We start from the raw sequence: 7,755 nt of genomic DNA, 5'->3' as shown, positions 1-7,755 counted from the left end.
CAGCGCTGCCCCTCCTGTGCTGGGCTGCAGGGCTGATGGGGCTGTTCCTCCCCTGCCCTTAACGCCCCTGTCCTGCTCAGCAGGATGGTGATGCTCAGTGTCTCACCTGCAGCACAGGACTCAGAAATGTCTTGTGGCGACCTCCCGTGCAGCCCAGCCCAGCCAGGGAAAGCAGTCAGAGCCTGACGGCAGGCAGGAGTGATGTCAATACACTGTTTGTAAATGGGAAGGCTGCCACTAACAGAAAGGCAGCCTCGGCTTCTCCAGATGGTTTGCAAACTTCCTACCTTCGTGTTTCCAATGTTTGAGTCCTCTTCTCGTCCTGTTTATCACTCATTTTCAGCTGCCTCCCCATTTCATCAAGAAATCACATATCTGAGAATGTAAATATAAACTGCATGTAAGTTAAGTTCCACAGCCTTTTCTTTTGCACCAGCACTGGAGTCGGCTGGATTCACCTTCACTTTCTAAGGAGCCCAGACTGTTTGCCAGTGCTCACACACTGCGCTGCCATCCACTAGGCACCTCACAGTGCACACTGAATGTTCTGTGGGGCGTTTTGTGGTGTTTGTTGGTGTTTTTTGCTTTAAACTGTGCAGATTTCCCACCTATCAAATTCATTTGCAAAGGTAATTTTCTTTCTACTCATCTATTACATTAAATGAATGAATGAATAAATTATAATGCAGCAATTACACGTGTAATGAGATGGGGAAGAACTATTCATAGATGCAGAGCTAGTTGCCTACAGGTGAACAGACTTCCCCTCTCTCCTTACAAGCCAGGTAATGATCTTTCTATGATGGAGAAACAAGCAGCTGCTACACATGTAAATGAAACCAAGGGATATATGAGTTCACGCTACAGTGCTGTTCTTCTGCCTCATTATTATTGTTACATTATCAGTTCTTCCGTGACTTTTTCTTTGAATATTTAAAGACAGGGTAGGGGACGTATAATTATTTTTTAACATCCTTCTGTCCAATGCCTGTCTGAATGAACACAGACGTGCTGCGGAGTGTTGGCTCACCTTGCTGCCCTCTGCCACACAGAGCAACTGAGTTTTAGCCCAGTGAAGCTGTTCCCAAACTGGTGCTGTTCTGCAGGAAAAAGCCTAAAGAAAAGGGAGACATTCTGGAATTCCACAAAGAACAGAAATCCCTCTTTGAAATAAGAAAAACAACAGCAAAGCCCAACAAAACAATACAGAGTCTCTTCCAAGTTTATGGCCATCAATGGCAGCATTATTACTATGTGCTCAGTAGCTTGGTACTGCTGTAAGGAAAAAGCAGAATGCTCTTAATCCTTTCTTTTGCCCCCAGAGTTCTTGCTGCTTTTAGTTGACATGTTCTAGGATGCTTCACGTCCTTATTTCACGTCTACCTGAAATGGTCATGTAATAACCTGAGCTGGAAGGGACCTGTAAGGATCACAGAGTCCAAATCCTATTCACAACTACAGACAGAGGGTTAAAAGTCCTTACTCCTTACTTCAACAGCCACAACAGTGGGAGATGCTATTTCAGACCCCCTTTCCTCCAAGTGCTCTCCCTCTCCCCCCACTCCCCTTGCCCCATATGCCTGTGTTTAACCACACATATAAGATCACATTATTCAGAAGACTTGTTTCCAGAGGAGTGATTGATGCCTTTGCTGCTCTTGTCCCAGTCTGAGCTGACTCTGGCAAGAATGAGCCATTAAGACAGGAGTGAAAAGATGCAGCATAACCCAGAATGTCAAGTTGCTTATCTCAAACTTATTTATATTTAGAAAATTAGGGTTCCCCCCCACCTCCTTGCATATAGTTTGAGAATTTCAAGGGCAGCTCCTTAGTTAGCAGAGACCTCAATGAAGCTACAGGGGTTGATTTATTATAATTGATGGCAGGAAACAGAACTATCTCAGCAAATTAGTTGTGCTGATAGGAAAGCTGGCCAGCAGATAAGATGCAGCGCTGACGTCTGACCTGGCCTGCAAACGCTTCTGATGGAGTCTGGCAGCTTCACTGGTGAGGATGAGCTGCTGCACAACAGAAAGTGCTCAGGAAGAGCAGCGAGCAGGCTGGGGATATGGCAGGGCATGCAGGCAGCACACACTACATGGAGCAGCGTCCCTCAGCCTGTCAGAGGGTTCTGGCTAAGGGGAGATCTGTTAGCTGACCCACTCATGGTATTTATGCAACAGGCTGCTTCACAAAGGAAGCTGGACAAAGTTCTTTCTTCTAATCACACACTGAAGCCACAGAACTTCAAAGGTATTCAATAGGGTCGCTATTGAAGCAATTTTTTTGCTTTCCATTGCTGCACCTGTCTGGGCCCCTAACACATAGCAGCAGCAGCAGTGATGGGGTCCCATGGCAGCCAGCTTACCTGCAGAGCTATTACTGAATGCTTTCGATGTGTCATACAAGCAGATCTTGTATCCAGGCAAACATGAAATCATCTCACTCTCCCCCAGCACTTCACGGGCTGCCTCCACCTGTTTACACAGGTAGAAAAGAAATCCCAAAGCCTGTAACGAGACCAGATTATGTGTTACTTAGCACTGAACACTAGACAGTCTCTAGAACAGCATGCAGAAAACCATATGAATGATACAAAATCACACATGCCAGCAGATGATATGAAAAACTCAAATAGGAGAGGGAATCATCAATAACTGCGTATCCGTCCTCACACACCTGCGTGGCTGCAGACATTGGGATGAGGGTGGTGGAAGCGTTTCCACCTGCGGGACAGCTCGTTTAACACCCCTGTCAGCAGTGTGCAGAAATAACAGCAAGGCTTGCACTGTGCTTAGCAGCGTTCACTCATGGTAGAGGACAGGAAACGTGCCAGACCTCCTATGGCCTGAACCAATGGCTGCCTCTCATTTCTTACAAGTGTGGGGAAATCACACGATAAACATAGGCAGAAATAAAATGATAAACACGGAGGGAGGAGGAAGGGAAAAATGAACCCTTTATTCAAGGTAAGAACTCGGTGATAAATAGATCTGTGCATATTTCCCAGCCTCATTCCTCACTTGCCAAGTCTGATGCTATTTTCATTAGGTCATGTTACCATACATGTCATTTTATACAAAGGTGCAGTATATCACAACTGGAGGTTGAGGTGCTTGTAGTGAACACAAATGAGCTTGTAATGGTCCATCTGCTTTGATTTTATTTAGTGATCCCTCAAGGGCTGGGAGCTAGAGTGAGAATAACAATGCTTCAACCCATCTGCTATTGTAGTACCAGCTCCAGTTGAATTATCACATGTTCTGAGTGGCTGGCATATGCTGTGACATAAAGCTACAAGAAAGTGTTGCTCTCCAGCTGTTGTGTTGACAAATACTTTTCAGCCAGTCATTAAGTTCAGCTCAATAACCAGGGGGGAAACTGCAGCTAAAAGTTGATTATTATTTTATTTTATTTTAAGCATTAGAAATCACAAGGACAATATATTTTATTAAAAAATGTGTCACAAATGTCACACATTGTATATGAGCTCCAACAATAAAAATTTCTTTGTGATGGCCATAAATCTATGTGTTATAGGATTGGATGGGCATCCCTGTAACTGACAGTGTAAATCTTAGTAATGAAACTATGGCTAACCTCGTTTTAGGAGGAGCACATCTGAAGCTGTGTATAAACTCGTATAAACTCATTGGCTCCATGGTGCTATGGGCCATGAGCTGGCTCGACTACACAAAGAAGGACTGTGAAATAGATTGTGATCTGAGGCCACATGCAATGATTGATAGTGAGACTGCCTTTAAAGTGAGGAGGAAAGCAACCAGGGCTCAGAGCAGACGCATGGATCTGGTGGATGCAATGGGTTCAAAGGCACATTTGGCCCTTCACCTCAGTCACAAGGTGCGACTGCCAAAAGTGGCTGCTAACTTTTACGGCCCCTTCCACTACTGGTGGCCTACTGCAGAGTGCTCCTTACTCCAGAGGCACCCTAATATGTGCCCTCACTTCAGAGAAGCCTTTAATATTAGAGCATTTGGGGACACTGCTGATGACACATTTCCCTTTCCCCTTCCTCTCCTCACCTTGGTCCTCTCATAGCTGCTGTGGGAATGGAATTCATCACTGTGGGAACAAAATAAAGGGAATTCCTCATAGGGCCAAAAGCTGACATACAGCCAGATACCTGTTGGAAATGTGACATTCCCTGCATTGCCTACTGCTCTGCTCCTGCAGAGAACATACCCAGAGAGAGCACGTGCCTTTTGGACGCTGTCAGACTTTCAGTGTTTGATGAGAACAGTGCAAATAAAACTCATCCTTAATGGCATTCCAAGCCTTCTCTAGAATTCTCACCGCTAATTTGAGACAGCTTGCTGCAGCGTGTGGAGGTAGAAGGGATCAGTAAGAGGGTACAGCCAGACTCTATGTGAACCCTCAGAGCTGCCCCTGACCCAACAAGGCAGTGTGTGCTCTCTGGAGCACGGCTCTTGTGTATTTCTATTAACCACTGCATTAAGGATTCAGTTCTTAAATACAACTTACGCTTGTATTTTGTCTCAGAAAAACAATAGGCCCTGCTCGTACTGAAGCATTTCACTTCCAGAAGCTTATATTTCCTTTTGTATCCAAAGACCTGTGGGTGCCAGCTGTCACTGGCATTATGATCCCCTGGCTAGTGCAGGAATTGTTGATTACGTTGCCTTTTGAATCAGTTGATTACCATGAATAATACGCCAAAAAGGCTGTCAGCATTTTGACTTTAACTATAACTGTTACAATTAATTATGGGTTTAATTAGCATATATGCCTAGCAGTGGAGAATATAATACTTCATGGGTAACAGATGATCCTGCAGCTGTAACATAAAGTGTGATACAGGTTGGGATACAGATAGTTATTAATAAATGGCTTCTATTGTGCGAGGTCCTTATTTATACAAATTAGCAGGCATGACAGAATCAACCCAAACTGTATAATTTATAATAATTGATTTCATTTTGACTGACCACCAATCGGCCTACTACATGCCCTCAGAAGAAAAATAGCCCTATTAGGATAAGTTTAATCCTAAACATAGCTAATGAATCCTATTACTTTAAGGTCATATTTGAAGCTTTTGTTAATTGTCAGAACCATTTTAAATTGATTAGAGTTAAATTAAATCAATGTAATGTTTAGAAAAACAATATTTCTAATGGATGAGGCCAAGCTGACCTCAAATAAACATATTTATCAACCGATTTCAGTGAATGAGAAGGCTAGCAGCTGGGCTCATAATTCACAATTGTCTATAATATGGGAAATGTCACTATCTAGGCAATTAATTATGTCAGGTAATAAATCTGTTGCTCGCAGTTGACCATTTGCCAGTTGGGGTGACAATTCCCTCAGCAAGTTTATGATGTTTAAAGACACGCTCCCCCAAACCCACACCAAATCCCAACACAGCGTTAGGGAGAATTAACATCTTCTCCTAACTGCCAGTTATCCAACAACATGCCACACTGTGATAACTTGGCATGGAAATACTTTTCTACCTGGTCATTTCGAATACATGGATGCTCTACGATAAAGAAGCTTTGCTGAACTGTGTAGCAACACTGTCCAGGCGAGTGAGATCAGAAGGTATTAACATTTCCTTACAGACAACCATAGCAAAGCAGCTGTTATGCAGTAAATTACCAAATGGCAAAACATGTAGTAATTAAATAAATGCATGTCTTACACAAGATGTAAGTCTTACTGCATGCCTGAGAGAGAAGTTCAGAAATTCAGAATAGGTTAACGTGAATGAATCTGCATTATCTTTCACAGGTAATGATGGGTACAGTTTAATAGAGCAGGGCACAGGAAAAATGGTACACAGAAGTAGCATCAATTTAAGGATAATCACACATTCAGCAGTTAAGCAAAAACCCCACTACTCCTGTGGATGAAACTCTCCGCTCGGTATTCAGTAAAATGCAAACAAACAACCCACTACAAGAAAAACCAGCTAAGGTCAACTTTCATAAAGAAAGGATGATAAAGTAGTACAAAAATGGTGGAAGAGTAATCAGAGGGAGGTAAATTCTCTTTGTATCACATATACAGCACAAACTGTACTGTAAATCTGACAGTGGAGTCAGTAAAACCAGTGTGAAAAACAAAATATTTCTATTAAATAGGAGGAGGATAATTGATAAAAAGTGCACAAAATTTAAGAGATTCCTACCATTATTTCAGGGTACTTATTTTCTAGAACTAGACTTCCCATTTTGGACATCAATATAAGTTGACACCTTCTGGCCATCATGCCAAAGCAGCGCTGTGTTTGTAATGGGCAAATCACAGAATTGAAGGGGCTGGAAGGGATCTCCAGAGATCTCCTTGTCCAGCCCCGTGCCAAAGCAGGCTCCCTACAGCTTGCACAGCTGTCCATGTGGGTATTGAACATCCCCTGAGGAGATCCCTGTCTTTTTTGTACCTGGGAGCCCAGAACTGGACAGATGAGGCCTCACCAGGGCAGAGTAAAGGAGGAGGATCATGTCCCTTGACCTGCTGTCCATGCTCCTTTTAATGCACCCCAGGACACCAGTGGCCTTCTTGGCTATCAGGGCACACTGTTGTCCACCAGGACCTCCAGGTCCTCCTCTGCAGAGCTCCTCTCCAGCAGGTCATCCCCCAAGCTGTACTGTTACATGGGGTTATTCCTCCCTGTGTGCAAGATCCTACCCTTGCTCTTGTTAAACCTCATCTGGTTCCTCTCTGCCCAACTCTCCAGACTGTCCAGGTCTCACTGAATGGCAGCACAGCCTTCTGAGTGTGTCAGCCATTCCTTCCAGCTTCATAACATTAGCAAACTTGCTGAGGGTGGACACCATCCCCTCAACAAGATCAAGCTGTTGAACAAGACCAGGCTCAGCACCGATCCCTGAGGAACACTGCTAAATACAAACCCCAAAGCACAGCTTCAAATTCAACCACAATGACACAAAAAATGGGTAGTCAAATGCAAGTTGAAAGTACAAATATTATACATACATAGAAGGCCCTTCAGTGATAATGTATAATACCTTCACACGAGGAAATGAAAATACAGATGATTTCTACGTGTCCAAACAAACATTCACTAGCAGGTCCTGCCGATGGGGTTTTTGCATCATTTTGTGTTAGGAAACAGGAAATAACACCAACAGAACTAGAAGTCATCAGACAGCGTTAGAATCTTTGCATGAAGTACCCAGAATTACACTCACTGCACAGAGAGACCTGATCTCTGCTGCTTCTCTCACAGAGCTGACAGCAAGTGAAATCCCTCTCCCACATTCTCTTTCCCATGATGGGGAACGTTTTGGGTCACCCAGTTTAGCCTGCCTCATGCTTTGCCATCACTCTGCTCTGTGGGCTGGCTTGCCCAGCTGTTAAAGGCAGCTTCACAGCCACCACTGTTTTGGCACAACTCATCACTGTGGATAAAATGCAGCTTTTCTTTCTCTTAGGACAAAATCCTTCCATTAAGCTATTTGCATCACTAAGAATAAGACATCAAGCCACAGTAAAAGAAAAAGCCATCACAGACTTTACAGGCCGTGCAGAGACTTCATTTAGAGTAGGCAGAAGCTGCCACTCGACTTCAAATCCCTGGCAGCTACTCTGTAGATACTACTTGCCATTAAGCATTTAAACAGAAATTGGTTACATTTGTACAGAACTTATCATCAGGTTAAGAAGAATATGAGAAAATCAAACCACCAGCTGTGAAACACTACAGCGGATGGCTGCTGTAGGATTTTAAGACACTTCTTTTGTGTG

The 7,755-nt window shown here is 43.6% G+C and overlaps 1 non-coding gene across 3 annotated transcripts in view; it reads right to left on the bottom strand.

The window, feature by feature from the left end:
• The window catches only part of LOC107319015 (uncharacterized), a 200,968-nt gene that overhangs the window by 12,724 nt on the left and 180,489 nt on the right, over window positions 1–7,755 (bottom strand). For all 3 annotated transcript variants that reach the window (XR_014947477.1, XR_014947479.1, XR_014947478.1), the window contains 4 exons: window positions 2,369–2,510; window positions 1,031–1,114; window positions 288–375; window positions 107–182 (listed from right to left, as the gene is read on the bottom strand). This is a non-coding gene — a transcript (uncharacterized LOC107319015). The remainder of the gene's footprint in view (window positions 1–106; window positions 183–287; window positions 376–1,030; window positions 1,115–2,368; window positions 2,511–7,755) is intronic.

The sequence above is a fragment of the Coturnix japonica genome, chromosome 6 (genome assembly GCF_054131305.1).
Source record: "Coturnix japonica strain WE chromosome 6, WE-NBRP24, whole genome shotgun sequence".
Classification (NCBI taxonomy): domain Eukaryota; kingdom Metazoa; phylum Chordata; class Aves; order Galliformes; family Phasianidae; genus Coturnix; species Coturnix japonica.
The sequence above is the reverse complement of the archived record's forward strand: the minus strand, read 5'-3'. Positions and strand labels throughout refer to the sequence as shown.